Genomic DNA, 15620 nt, shown 5'->3' on the forward strand with positions numbered 1-15620 from the left:
CCTAAAAGTACCCATAAACATTCTGAAAACACTTCAGATTATTGAAGTGTTATTACTTTATCACCCTTAGACCAGTTTTAGAGATGAGAAAAATGAAGAAGGTGCATTGGGGGTGCTTGGGTGGCTCAGCTGGTTAAACATCTGACTTGATTTCAGCTCAGGTCATGATCTCAGGGTTGTGGGATCAAGGCCCTGCTGCGCTAAGTGTTGAGTCTGCCTGAGGGTTCTCAGGCCTCTCCCGCCTCTCCTCCCATGAGCTTTCTCAAATAAAGGTGCACTAACACCCTCAGATAGACACAAGACTCAGAACATGACAGGCACTTGAATGAGGTAGCCCAGCGTTCTTCAGCCTTAAAAAAAAAAAAAAAAATCACCACCTCTCCCAGTGAAATTTTGATACCACAGATATACTGTATACCTATTTATGCACTATATGCATAAAAAGAGTAAGGTTTCTTTTCACCCTCCAACCACCAAATTTCACCCCCTACGGGGGAGAAATCATCCTTGTTGAAAATGCAAGATCCAGCTCATTTCCTCCATAAATTACTCAGAACGCACACATGTCTGCAAGTATCAGCAATCTGGGGGCCAGCAGATATTTTTTAATGTGTTGATTTTTTTTTAACCAATAAGCAATACATACAGGTACTGAATACTTCTTACTGTATCTCTGTTCTTAGTATTTTAAGTTGCTGGATGTAGAATAAGAAAAACAAATAAAACTTCTATCTATTGTAAAGTTTATCCTCTGGCCCCATTAGGGGCATGGGCTTTGCCTTGCCTTTAAAAATTCTACATACTCCCACCCCCAGTATCATGCTTTTGCATTCAAAATCCTGCCAGCCTGTCTCTGTTCCTGTGTGGGTACATAAGTACAATGGTGTGTGGGCCAAACTTCAAAAGGGCAGAACAGCCCCCCACCTCCAGCCAAGATCACCCAATTACTAATGCTGACAGATACAGACAGCTAAATAAAGTACTACACTTGAAAGCTAAAGGCTTTCTCATCTTGGGAGTACAGAAAGGAAGAATAGTGAGTCTAGAGGATAGACAGAAAAACAGATTTAAAACTGTTTGTTCCAGTTAGGTAATTGAAGGAAGAAACAAATGAAAATAAAGGTGTCCAGCTGAGGGTCTATTCTGGACACCACACTTCATAATTGATGCCTGTCACAAAGTATGTGTGTCTTATTTGTTTGGGGGGTGGGGGGGAAGAGTCTTTTCCATCAACCACATAGATTTCAAGAATCAAGACATACTCTTTTTTTTAAAAGATTTTATTTATTTATTTGACAGAGAGAGAGACAGCAAGAGAGGGAACACAAGCAGGGGGAGTGGAGGAGGGAGAAGCAGGCTTCCTGCAGAGCAGGGAGCCCAATGCGGGGCTCGATCCCAGGACCCTGGGATCATGACCTGAGCCGAGGCAGATGCTTAAGGACTGAGCCACCCAGGCGCCCCAAGACATACTCTCTTAAAGGTTTTGAACATCTAAATTTTCTTCTTTGGTCAACCTACATCCCACTACACACCTACTGATAAGTAACTGCTAGGTCTTGCACTTCTCGACCTCCAAAATCAGCTCCAGGGAGTCGACTACTATCATTTCCCCTCAGAGTAGCTAGCACCTTCTGCTTCTAAGCTTTCTCTTTGGAACATCTCTTCCACTTTGGAAAACCACGTGGGTTGGGTAGAAGACAGTGACAGGTATTTTGTTTGATCATTTATCTCAGGAATCCAAAAGTACAAAATGCAAAGGATGCTAGATCTTCAAAATGCTTTACACTGAGTCTCATTCTTAAGAAATCACAGCTCTGAATTTTTGTTAAGCTTGTTCTAGGAGCAAATCAGCTAAAGGACAGAAGACACAACTGACCTGGTGCGTGTACCAGAAAGTCAACACTATGACCGAAGATACTGCCGCTGCAGTTTCACAAGGGCCTCTTTCAGGTTCAGGCTTCCCTGGCCGGAGTGCTTCCCCGGCCCCGCTCCTGCCAGCTCCTCTTCAGATGTCTGACGTTCCTTGCTTCTCTTCGTGGTACTGTTCTAACCTTCCAGTTTCATTCTAGAAAAACCTCACCTCTGCGCAAACTCCGACGGGGTGCTGCCATTCTACTTGGATATGAGCAAATCTCTCTAGTCTAAACCAACCTATTTAACTAATAAATCTCTTTTCTTGCATGTCTCACCAGCATCTCAAGCTTAATCAACCACATGGAGCTCAGGATGTTCCAAAAAAATATTCTATCTCCCATATTACCTGTCCTGGTGAATAGCACCCAGTCACCAACTGCCTTTAATCAGACTTCTTTCTGACCTCCCCCCAAGTCCAGCTCTCCTGTCATTTCAGTAGTTGTCCTCTTCAGTCGAAACGGCCACAATCTCTACAGAGTGCAATGTCCTCAATGAGTTCCTTCTTCACCACTCTACTACAACAATTGCTTTCTTTTTTAAAAGATTTATTTTATTTATTGTGGAGAGAGAGCGAGCGCACGCACGAGGTGGGGGTGTGGGGAGGGACGGAGAGAGAATACCAGGCTCTGCGGAGCCCGACACAGGGCTCAGTCTCACAACCCTGAGACCATGACCTGAGCCGAAACCAAGAGTTGGAACAAACCAACTGCACCACCCAGGCATCCCAACAATTTCTTTCTTAAAATGCAACTCTGAGGTTATTTCCATGCTTAACATCCTCCAATTACTTCCTACTCTTAGAAGAATCAAGTTCAACATGAACTCCCAAATTAAACAGTTTCTGTCTACCTCTCCAACTACCTCTGCCATTTCCCCACAAAGACCCTGCACTGTGACTGCAGCAGAATCCCCTGCGGTTCCCCCACCTTCCGTGTGATTTCATCTCTGCTCTCTGCCTGCAATGCCCTCACCTCCATATTTATTCTCCTCGTCTAATCTCACTCTTCAAATGTAGCTGAATGGCCCATCATCTGGGAAGTCCATCATCACCACTCTCCTCTCTAGGTCTGTACCCTGTACACATCTCCACTAATGAAACGAAACTAACTGCACCATAAAGCATATATTCCTACATCCTGCAGAGGCCAGTCTTTGGTTTCATCACACACCTATAGACAGGAGACACTCATCTGAGGAATGAGTTAATCCCTCCTTTAATGAATAACACAGCTTACCTTTATCAAGCATTTATCATGTGCCAGGATTCATGACCTACTGGGCCATTTCTTCCTCATGACAACTCTGTAAGGTGAGTAGGTATTATTCTACTTTACAAACGAGGAATCTAGGATCCAAAGAGGCCAGATAACTTGCCCAAGGAGACATAGCTTGTATATAGAAAAGGGAGGACTGGAAATCAGGTCTGACCGATTCCACGGTTCATGCGTGTAATCATTATATATACTTCCCGCCATGTGCTGTTTTACACTTCCATTACCAGACCTCCCAGAGTGTTGTCCATGGCATTTTTGACCAATACTTCACAAAATTATCTAGCTGTGTCTCTATTAGGACTTTATACTTTCTGCAGCTGAGGAAATAGAGTTATTTCAGACTAAGAATGCCATGGACAATGAGCTCAGAATAACAGCATTACTGTAAACTGCCTTGCATATAAGTATCTGGTACCCAACCTAATCTTTCCATTTAAACCAAAGAGAAAAATCCAGCCAACCAGAAAAGGTAGCTCTTGGAGGTCCACATAGGAAAAAAAAAAAAAAAATCTACCAACTACTTATTTATTTAGGTCAGTCTTCAAAAGGAGTAACTAACTCCTCACAATTTCTGGAAGGCAGGGCAGTCTGAAAATATAAAAATTCTTTTTTATTTGGTGGTTTTGAGCCTAATAACCAAACTTTTGATGGCAGACCATAAAGACAAAGTAAGATCAAACTTATCTTGTAAGCCTCTCCTCTGCTCCTGGCCATCTTTATTTTTAGGACATTCTCTGGCAGTTCTAGTATCAAATGATGGCTGTACTGAGCATATGTAAGCTGGCAGGTGTCTGATACCAAAATCCTACAGCAGCTCCATCTGCTGCTCGCCCAGATGCTTACATTTAAACTGGGAAAAAGTCCATGAAGGGAGTAGACGCTAACGGCTCATCTTATACCAGATCTCCTACTTTTGTCTCAGAACAAAACAAAATCAAAAACCCTCTAAATTAGAATCATTTAAATCTTTCCAGATAGAACCTTGTATCAAAGAAATTCTCAATCCTTCTTTAATGAATTCTATTTTGTTGTAAATGGTACAGAAAATTAACCTGCCCTTTTACTCAGAATAAATCAGTTATGCATTTTTAAAAAAGATTTTATTTATTAATTTGAGACACAGAGATACAGAGTGAGAGAGAGAGCATGAGCAGGGGGAGAGGGAGAAGCAGGCTCCCCGCTGAGCCAGGGGCCCGATGTGGGGCTCGATCCCAGGACCATGACCTGAGCCGAAGGCAGATGCTTAACCATCTGAGCCAGGTGCCCCCACTTATGCATTTTTAATAGAAGTGAAACAGTAAAACTAAAGGAGACAGCAGGGACAGGCTTTAAGGCCAGAAGTTGCTTTACAACTGTGGTAGTAATGACTGACTGGTCTGACTTGAAAAGGAACATCTGGTACCATCTCTAGCAAGGTGAAAGGTGAAAATCAAAGTATAACGGGACTGTGGGGGACAAAGAAAATAATGAGTAAGAGAAAAAAAGTACCATCAGTAGTATAATGACTGTCATTACAAGTTTCAATAGGTGAAAGTAGCTGGAAACAATTAATAACCATTGCCCAGGAACACCAAAAAAGATGACTAGATCCGTCACAGGAATGGATCTCTCTCAACATGAGGAAATCAAAACCAATCGTCCCCCAAGCCTCCCTACTATCCACTTGTAACTCTATGGTCATACCACTTTCACAATGACTTCTTTTCCCTTTCATATTCACATCGACTCAGGTATCCAGTCTTATTTTTCCTTTAAAACACCTCTAAATTGGGGCACCTGGGTGGCTCAGTCGTTAAGCATCTGCCTTTGGCTCAGGTCATGATCCCAGGACCCTGGGATGGAGCCCCACATTGGGCTCCCTGCTCGGCAGGAAGCCTGCTTCTCCCTCTCCCACTCCCCCTGCTTGTGTTCCTTCTCTCACTGTCTCTCTCTCTGTCAAATAAATAAATAAAAATCTTTAAAAAAACAACAACCTCTAAATATAGTAAGGATGTTCACCTAAGCATTATTTAACATAGTGGAGTGGGAAGGGGAAACATTCTAAAATGTCCAACTGTAGTGAAATGGCTAAAAATTATGGTTCCTTCATATGAGATAGTCTGCAGCTGTTACAATGTTACTTCTAAGAGTTTATAATAGCATGGGTGGAGCTGACACTGGGTGATCTCCTCAACCTCCAGTCTACCCCTATGTAGCACCCATGAGGCTTGGGTGGGGTTGCACCCCCAATCAACTCTCCCCTAACCCCCAATGACTGGCTTAGTCTTTGGTTACTTGAACCAACAAACCCAAATTTCAGGACTTTTGCTGGAGGTGGGAAGGGCACACTTCTCTCCCCTGCTAATGTTAATAAGGTGTCTTCTAGTCGAGGGTATCGGTGATAGGCACACTAGTCACAAAGGAAGCCAGCCTCAGAACAAAGCTAACACATATCATGGGTACCAAAAAGTCATGGAGACATGGAGCGGGAGCCCTGATCAAACCATAACTGATCTTTATCCTACCTTTCATCTTTCTGATAACATAAGCCTACATTTAGATCAGTAGTAGTAGCATATTCTGTTATTTGCAAACAATAGCCGCTTAACGCAATAGAAAAATATTAATTTTTTTTAAAAAGTCAATTCTACATATGGTGTGATCTCCACTTTAAAAATGTCTAGAAAAATGATTACTAGGAAAGAAAATAAAATATAAACTGATTATTTCTGGGCAGAAGATGGGGCTAGATTTGGGCAGTGATCAGGAACAATCACATATTTTTTAATTATAAAAAAAGACTGCCATACTGATCACTTTGAAATTCATATTCCATGTACACACCAAGCCTCTGTGAATACTACCACCTTTCTGTACCTACCCAAATCTTAGCCACTTAGGATCAGTTTTTCTTTTCCTTCCTACCTTGAATCCCCAACAGCTACTTTCTCTGAATGCTTGATGCCTTCAACAGTTAAACAGCAGCAACTGTAATAATACCCACCTCATTTATTAAACACCTGCTATAACACCAGCTACATCCTGGACACTTTATGCTCTTACATTTAAACATAACTGTTTCTGTATTAGTCATTTTCAAGATTTTATTTCTTTATTGGCACGAGTGGGGGTGGGGAGACAGAGAGAGAGGGAGAGAGAGAATCTCCAGCAGACTCCCCACTGAGCAGGGAGCCCAACATGGGGTTCAATCCCACGACCCTGAGATCATGACCTGAGTGGAAACCAAGAGTCTTGATGTTTAACTGACTGCACCATGCAGGTGCCCCAGGAAATAGTTTTTAATAGAGTTTCAAAGGTGTGACCTCCAAAACAGGTTAAGTACTAAACAGAGATTCAACAAACAGTTCTTCAATCAGTAACTAAACAGACCACCAGGAAGCCAAAGACTCCCAGGGAAAAGGGCCTGTGATACACTTCCACCAGCACAAGTGGAGGTACTGATCTCTAGCCCCATTCTGAGTATAAGGCTTTAAGGCTATAAGGTTTTAAATCACAAAGATTTCTAATGACATGGAGGCAAATACAACTCCCCCCCCACAGCTGACAGCACTGTTAACTGTCCCTCTCCACTGGAATTATGGAGAAGTACCTGTGTTCTCAACCTTCTGTCCATATGAATTAGCTCTGTTTAACCTGAAATCATTCTAGCTGAGCCAGGAAGTTTTCCTGGGCCTACCATAATAAGCACAGTAGCATAATGGGGCTGATGAGGAATATAAAACTAACACAAAACTTCAGTACTGAGGGTCTTATCACTGAGATGTCGGAATTCTCACTAGAATCGTTCATTTATAGGGCTATGCTATTCTTTTTTTTTTTTTTAAAGATTTTATTTATTTTTTAAAAAGGTTTTGTTTATTTATTTGACAGAGAAAGACACAGCGAGAGAGGGAACACAAGCAGGGGGAGTGGGAGAAGGAGAAGCAGGCTTTCCCGCTGAGCAGGGAGCCTGATGTGGGGCTCGATCCCAGGACCCCGGGATCATGACCTGAGCCAAAGGCAGACGCCTAACGACTGAGCCACCCAGGTGCCCCAGGGCTATGCTATTCTTACTATTAGCTATAAATAAAAATAAAAATCACATTCCAGGGGCGCCTGGGTGGCTTAGTTGGTGGAGCATCCAACTCTTGGTTTCGGCTCAGGTCATGATGTCATGGATCATGGGATTGAGCCCTGAGCTGGACTCTGCACAGACTCAGCTTGGGATTCTCTCTCCCCTCTCCCTCCCATGGTTGTGTGCGCATGCACACATGCTCTCTCAAATAAATAAAATCTTTTTAAAGATTTTATTTATTTGACAGAGAGAGAGGGACAGTGAGAGAGGGAACACAAGCAGGGAGAGTTGGAGAGGGAGAAGCAAGCTTCCTGCTGAGCAGGGAGCCTAATGCAGGACTCGATCCCAAGCCCCTGGGATCATGACCTGAGCCGAAGGCAGACGCTTAACTGACTGAGCCACCCAGGCACCCCTAAATAAATCTTTTTAAAAAATTACATTCAGGGTGCCTGGGTAGCTCAGTCAGTTAAGCGTCTGCCTTCGGCTCAGGTCATGATCCCGGGGTCCTGGGATAGAGCCCTGCATTGAGCTCCCTGCTCAGCAGAAGAGTCTGCTTTTCTCTCTCCCCTCTTCTTGTGCTCTCTCTCTCTCTCTCAAATGAATAAATAAAATCTTTAAAAAAAATTACATTCCACCGTAACCAATTTAGAAAATTGATTCCAGTGGATTCCAGCATTAGCCGCAAAGGGTCACGATCCCATCCATCTATTTTAAGACAGATAGTGAAACAGGAATTGCCTAGAGCAGTAAGTCACAGGGGTGACTCATGCCATGGATACAGAAGGAAGTTACCTGGGGAGCAAGGAGGTAGGCTCCTGTTACTGTTTACTTTATTCATCTCTGGGGAGATTCTCAACAATCCACAATATTTTTAGTCAAACCTTTTCCTACAGTTCAGCATTCAAGCTCTATTTTCCCCAATTAGCTAATTCCTACCTTTCCCACCTTGGCCAGCAGTAGCAGGGTGTCCCAGCCTCAAAGCCTTTCAGTCCTCCCACTTGCCTGCATTTCTTGCCCAACCCTGGTGTTTCTCCCCTTGTCACACCCTCTCAATTGGGATTTTTCTCGCTTCCCGACAACTTATTCCATCAGCAGCCTGCAAAACTACTTTCTATTTGATAATAACGAACTCCACAGTTGTTTTAAATACTTACATATTTCAACTCATTTAATCCTCACAAAAATCGGGTAAGTACTATTATTACCAACCCCATTTTTACAGTGAGGAAATTTGGCACAAAGGAGTTAAAAACTTGCCCAACATCATACTCATGGCAAACAGCACAGCTGAAGTCTAAACCCAGACTGCCTGGCTCCAGCCCTGGCTCTTCACCCCTATGCTGTATCTTGTCTCTAACCTTTCCCTACTTCTATCTGTACTAATCAAAGTCATCTTTCCAAAACACAGCTTTGGTGAACTCACTGTTCCAAGACCTATTAGAAAATGCTGCTGTCTGTTACACCAACATAAATGCCTGCCTTCTAATCAGCGCAGAGTTCAAAATCGGAACCCAATCAAGTTATGCTCAAATGTCTACCCTCCCACTCATTAGCTGTGCAATTTCACGCAAGTTACTCAACCTTTATGAGTGTGTGTTAAGGCATTTGAAGATGCTCTCACTGAGCTGCTGAGAGGATTAAGGAGCAGAGAAGAACCTGGTACAAAGCCTGCCTGGCTCCCAAGACTAATTTTCTTGCCCCATGAAAGCTTTACTTCAGTAAGGCATCTCTGTATTCCTGTCCATCTCTGTACTCCTGTTTCCTCCCACCCAGAAGGCTCTGGTTACTCAGATGGTAGCTACCATCTCATGCAGTACTTCTTAGTATCTTGAGTCCAAAATTTAGTTATAGTCCACAGTCACTACATCTATCTTACTATAAATCCTCTAAATCAACGTTTTTTGTTTTGGGGTTTTTTTTTTTTTTAAAGATTTTATTTACTTATTTGACAGGGAGAGACACAGCCAGAGAGGGAACACAAGCAGGGGGACTGACAGAGGGAGAAGCAGGTTTCCCACGGAGCAGGGAGCCCGATGCGGGGCTCGAACCCAGGACCCTGGGATCCTGACCTGAGCCAAAGGCAGACGCTTAACGACTGAGCCACCAGGTACCCCCAAATCAGTGTTTAATCAGAAGATGCATTTCAAAAATGGTCTCCTTTACACACTGGTTCACAGGGATGCAGAGCCTCACCAGCCCAACTCGATGACCCAAGTACACTGAAACGGTCTCCTTGGCACACATGCAAAACCTTGCTGACTGACCTGAACACAGTATGTGAAAAGAGAATCTTATAAATGAATTATGATTTTCTTCATTTTACATCAACTTAGTGCTAGATATTCCTGAGTTCAAAAGGGGATATATCAGAACTTTTTAAGTCATTTCAATGATTTTATGCTAGGACAAGGAGTAGCAGCTTAAAGTGGTAGCAAAACTACAATGCCATGACCCAAAGACAAATTTAAGAAGGCAAAGACAAACCATATGGTGCTTTACTCAAGTTTAAAAGACTCTGATCAACCTTCTACTGAGAAAAACTCCAATTTATTCCTTTGCTTCTTCTGAACTCAGCTGCTTAGTCACTTTACAAGGCTCCTGAGACGAGGACTGTGGGCTGATAGGGGCTGGGCTGGTCAAAGGACTTTCCAACTCTAGCCAACCAGCCTGCTGCAGAATGGCACCAGTCATGAGAGAGACGGTGTTTAAGAACTTTTTTTTTTTTTTAAAGATTATTTATTTGAGAGACAGAGCAAGTAAGAGAGAGCACACACTCGAGCAGGGGCAGAGAGAGAGGGAGAGGGAGAAAGAGGCTCCCTTGCTGAGCAGGGAGCCCGACATGGGGCTCGATCCCAGGCCCCTGGGATCATGACCTGAGCCGAAGGCAGATGCTTAACCAACTGAGCCACTCAGGCACCCCAAACTTTTCTGACTCTTTAATGCACCTACCACTACTAGAAAAACAATTCAAAATGTACGTAGTCCTTTGCTTTAAGGATAGCATTAATTACTCAAAACATAAACCATCAAATTACTAATGAAGAGGCACAGACACTTAAAATTTTTTTTAAACTTTTTGTTGTTGTTTAATTATGCTCCATGCCCAACGTGGGGCTTGAACTCACTACCCTGGGGATCAAAAGTCCCATGCTCTACCCACTGAGCCAGCAGGCGCCCCATTAAAATTAATGAATGCTTAAAGCTGAAGCTTAGATCAACTCGTGGAGTCAATGGTTCTGCCTGCTTGTAATCTGTCAAATAAAATCTTAAAAAAAAAAAAAAGATCTTAGGGGCACCTGGGTGGCTCAGTCGGTTAAGCGTCTGCCTTCGGCTCACGTCATGATCCCAGGGTCCTGGGATCGAGCCCCACATTGGGCTTCCTGCTCAGCGGGAAGCCTGCTTCTCCCTCTCCGACTCCCTCTGCTTGTGTTCCCTCTCTCGCTGTGTCTCTCTCTGTCAAATAAATAAATCTTTAAAAAAAAATAGATTTTATTTGAGAGGGACAGAGACAGAGAGAGCACAAGCAGGGGGGAGAGGCAGAGAGAGAGGAAGAAGCAGAATCCCCGCTGACGCAGGGAGCCTGACACAGGGCGTGATCCCAGGACCCTGAGATCATGACCTGAGCTGAAGGCAGATGTTTTTTAACTGACTGAGCCACCCAGGCACCCTTCTATGGGTACATTTAAAAGGAGGTACTCTGGCCTTGTTGACTGAAACCACTACTCAGGGCCTAGAAAAACTGAAATGTCAGTCTCCGACAAATCTTCAGAAGCTTGTCAGATCTGCCTGCACTGCTCTCCCACGAAGACTTTCCAGACTCTAAGACAGTATTTGCACCACTTGTTCGTTCTGACTTCAGTACCTTGTTTGGTTTGGACCTGTTCCAGGTTGGCTACAGCCATGCCCGGCATCACAAAGCATGCCTCCACTCCTAGCTGTGTTGCTAATAAGAGGTCAGAAAGCATCCCTGGAAGTACAGGGACACAAGGAAGACTTCAAACAATTGTTTGTAAGCAAAGTGTTCTGGCAAAGCTTGAAAAACAAGAACTTCTTCCCTCTTCCCTTCAACTCACCTCACTTTTTAGCAGTAAACTCAGGAGAACATCTGATAAGAAAAAATTCCTCTTCCCGCAATCCAGTGCTCTGCAAAGCTATTTGCTGGTACTTTCTCCAAGGCTGTGAGTTGTGTAAACTATGTAAATTAGAACAAATCATCAGGATTACTTCAAACTATTCCCTGGAAAATTTTTTTCCTGTTTTTCTTATACACTTAAAGAATAAAGAACAGACTCAGGAAAGAAAGCCTAAGTGTTTAGAATCTCCTATAGCGGTATTTTTTATACACATATGGACTATCTGCTGGAATAAATGTCCAAAACCAAAAACTGGTGGGAACTGGAATGTCTTTTGAACAGTAGCTTAAAAATAAAACTAAGAATATTCTTTAGACTACATGCACAGAAAAGTGTAATTATACTTTACAAAGACTCAATGGGAAAGTAGCTAAGGAACCTAACTAAGGTGGCGGCAAAAAATAAGGGAATAGAAAACACAATAGAAATTCGAGAACTCCTATTTCTGGTTTATGTCACCTAAATTAATGCAAAAACAGCTGACAAGAACCAAGCCTGACCTCTGACAGTGCATTGCTGGTAACAAAGACAGTGTCAACTATGGACTTGATTTATAGTGAGTAGGACAAACTTGGTGTGGGTTTCAAAGCTTCCTCCCTTCCACCCACTAAACTACGATGTTGCTAGGCACCGTGCAAGACACTGAGACAAAGGACCCTACTGAGATATGGGGAAACAAATACGCTGTGGCCAGATATATACGCAACAGAGCTAAGAGGCAGTGGAGAGGCACCTAGGGGAGAAAAAAGGCTCAGGAAAGACTTCTGGAGCTTGGGGGTTGCTCTAGGTAATGAGGGAAGAATGGGAGATGGCCAAGATTACACCAGATGAAAAGAACAACATGACCGAAGACCAGAAGATGTGAAATAGCAAAGTGTTCAGGGAAACTATGTGAGTAACTGAAAATTGACCAAATTTTGTTTAAAGACAGCCATGGGAGAGCCTGGGTGGCTCAGTTGGTTAAGTGTCTGACATCGGCTCAACTCAAGATCTCAGGGTCTTGGGATGGAGCCCTGGCATTGAGCTTCATGCTCAGCTCTGCGGGGAGTCTGCTTCTCCCTCTCCCTCTGCCCCTCCCCCTGCTTGTGCTCTCTCTCATATAAATTAAATTAAAAAAACAAAAAAACAAAAAAGCCACAAAGATTAACTGGCCCATTATTTGACATTACCGGCAAAAATGTTCAACAAAACAAAGAGTTTTTTGGGTGAGGATATTAAATTCTGCAAAATTTTAGTGCAAGTTAACACAAAGAATCAAAATGACTCTACAATAAGACTAAGACTTTCTCTAAGATTATTTACGTAAAACAGTTCTGAAAAGAAAACACAATAATTATGGTTTTTCTGAATTCAAAGAAATGCTGCCTCTGCTCTCTAGATGAGCCTCAGATGCTGCTGTCTGCACATTTAGCTCAAGACCACATTACACATCCAGTGACACAAGGAACCCAAATTAGAAGAGGCACCACTAGACTGGGGAACCTCATAGGTCACACCAGCAAAGCTAGTCTATGAGCACTCTTCTTCTGGTCCTTCAATTCTCACTAGACAAGACACAATATCAGGTAGGCAACGGGTTCCCAGTATCTGCCTCTGCACAGGCTGGAAGTGGGGAGGGTGCAGCACCGTGAAGAAGGGGGTTTGGGAAATCAAAGGTTCACAAGGAAAGGGAGGAGTACAGACAGGGAAGAACTCCTGAGAAAGACAAAGCCCACCCCAGCTCAACCCCCAGTCTACAGCAGCATTCTGCCCACAGGCCTCACTCCTCATTTCTAAGGAATAGGGTAACCACAGATGCTTTGCAAAGAGAGGAGAAGACAGGATTCCTGGCATTTCAAGGTGAAACCCAAACTACTTTAACACTAACAATGTTGTTTGGGTAGTGACAATCTACAGCAGAACTGTCCAAACACACTTTCTGCAATCATGTAAATGTCCCATATCTGCACCATCTATATTAGTAGCCACTAGCCATATATATGTAGTTGCTGAGATCTTGAAATACGGCCAATGCAAGTGAAGAACTAATTTTTTTAAAAAGATTTATTTGAGAGACAGAGAAAGGGAGGGACTGCAGGAGCAGGGGGAAGAGGACAGAGGGAGAAGCAGACTCCCCTCCTGAGCAGGGAGTCCAATGAAGGGCTCAATCCCAGGACCCTGAGATCATGACCTGAACCAAAATCAAGAGCTGGATGCCCAACTGACTGGACCACCCAGGCGCCCCTATTTATTTTTTTAAGTAGGCTCCACGCTGGGCTTGAACTCATGACCCTGAGATCAAGACCTGAGCTTGAACTCATGACCCTGAGATCAAGACCTGAGCTAAAATCAAGAGTCAGACATTTAACCAACTGAACCACTCAGGTGCCCCTAATTTAAAAATGTTCTAAAATAAGTTACTTTTTGAAAACTGATGTAAAAACAACAACTATGTTCAGTAAAGATGCTCTAATGATTTTACTTTTAAAGGAGAGGATCCTATTGAGAGCACAAGTGGCGCGGATACCTTGTTCTACCCTCCCTGTACACAGAACACTGAATTTTGGGGTTTCCAAGCTTATTTTTAATAGACAGTATTAATTGGGGGCTGCCTGGCTGGCTCAGTTGGTAGAGCATGTGACTCTTGGAGTTGTGAGTTCAAGCCCCACGTTGAGCATACAGCTTAAAGTTTTTTAAAATTTAAAAAGAAAAAATAAAAATGAGGGTTGTTTTTTTTTAAAGATTTATTTGAGAGAGAGAGAGCCCAAGAGAGTGGGGAGGGTCAGAGGGAGAAGCAGACTCCCCACTGAGCAGGGAGCCCGATTTGGGATTCGATCCTGGGGCTCCAGGATCATGACCTGAGCCAAAGGCAGTTGCTTAACCAACTGAGCCACACAGGCACCCCCAAAATGAGCAGTTAAACAAACAAACAAACAAAAAAAACCAGTATTAATTGGGTAAATGTTTTCAGGTCTATGAAGGGGGATCTTGAGGTTCTTTATTTACTTGAGCAATTTTCTTTAGAAAGGCTTCATGAAAAGGTATTCCATTTTCCCCTTCTTTGACCACTAACTTTTTAAACTTTAGAAACTAACATGCAGATAATCAGGTTTCAGGTATACACGAACTCTGGACTACACACACACTTGTTAAATATAATTCATATTCTAATGATGGAGGAAATAAAAGGCTTAATTCTTTCCAATTCTTTTTTTTTTTTTAAGATTTTATTTATTTAATTGACAGAGAGAGAGAGAGACAGCAAGAGAGGGAACAAGCAGGAGGAGTGGGAGAGTGAGAAGCAGGCCTCCCGCCGAACAGGGAGCCCGATGTGGGACTCGATCCCAGGACCCCGAGATCATGACCTGAGCCGAAGGCAGACGCTTAACGACTGAGCCACCCAGGCGCCCCAATCCTTTCCAATTCTTAAGTTACTAAAACACCGGTGTTAAGTTCATGCTATTTTCAATACATGGAAAGTTCTAGTTAAAAGTAGTCTCACTTAGGCGCCTGGCTGGCTCAGTACTCAGTGGAGTGTGCAACTCTTGATCTCAGGTTGTGAGTTCGAGCCCCACGTTGGGTACAGAGATTACTTAAAAATAAAATCTTAAAAAAATAAACCCACTTAAAAATGTTATTCAATATTTTCTACATACAAACATATAGTAGAAACCTGTTTCCATAAACATTTCCTTCAAGGGGGTGGTAGTGTCAGAGACACAAAGTAAAGTCTAACAAAATGTGAGAGAAGGGTCATAATTACTTTGAAACTCTTTTTTTTTTTTTTAAAGATTTTTATTTATTTATTTGACAGAGAGAGACACAGTGAGAGAGGGAACACAAGCAGGGGGAGTAGGAGAGGGAGAAGCAGGCTTCCCGCCGAGCAGGGAGCCTGATGTGGGACTCGATCCCAGGACCCTGGGATCATGACCCGAGCTGAAGGCAGTCGCTCAACCAACTGAGCCACCCAGGCGCCCTACTTTGAAACTCTTGCATGTGCCTTGCTCTTATCAACAAGGCTCTCACGTCTACTCTTGTAACTGTCAAATACAATGAAAGGCCATTAACCTTCCTAGGTAAAGTGTTCTAGGATAGCTCCAACAACTCTTCAGAGCTGACAGTAAGCTTTGCTAATGTTAGAAAGTCCTCAGTCAGTCAGGCATATCTGGAATGACAAAGTGGTCCTGAGCGTTTCTAAATTATCTCAAAAAAAATTTTTTTTAATTCATGTCTTACTAAGTCTGTTTCATTCAGAACATCCAGTGC

At 43.1% G+C, this 15620-nt stretch overlaps 1 protein-coding gene across 2 annotated transcripts in view; it reads right to left on the minus strand.

Moving 5' to 3' along the window:
- The window catches only part of GRB2 (growth factor receptor bound protein 2), a 75920-nt gene that overhangs the window by 37281 nt on the left and 23019 nt on the right, over positions 1-15620 (minus strand). The window lies entirely within an intron of this gene.

Source organism: Mirounga angustirostris, unplaced genomic scaffold, assembly GCF_029215605.1.
Source record: "Mirounga angustirostris isolate CCGP_5_RB_7025 unplaced genomic scaffold, mMirAng1.0.hap1 SCAF_17, whole genome shotgun sequence".
NCBI lineage: Eukaryota > Metazoa > Chordata > Mammalia > Carnivora > Phocidae > Mirounga > Mirounga angustirostris.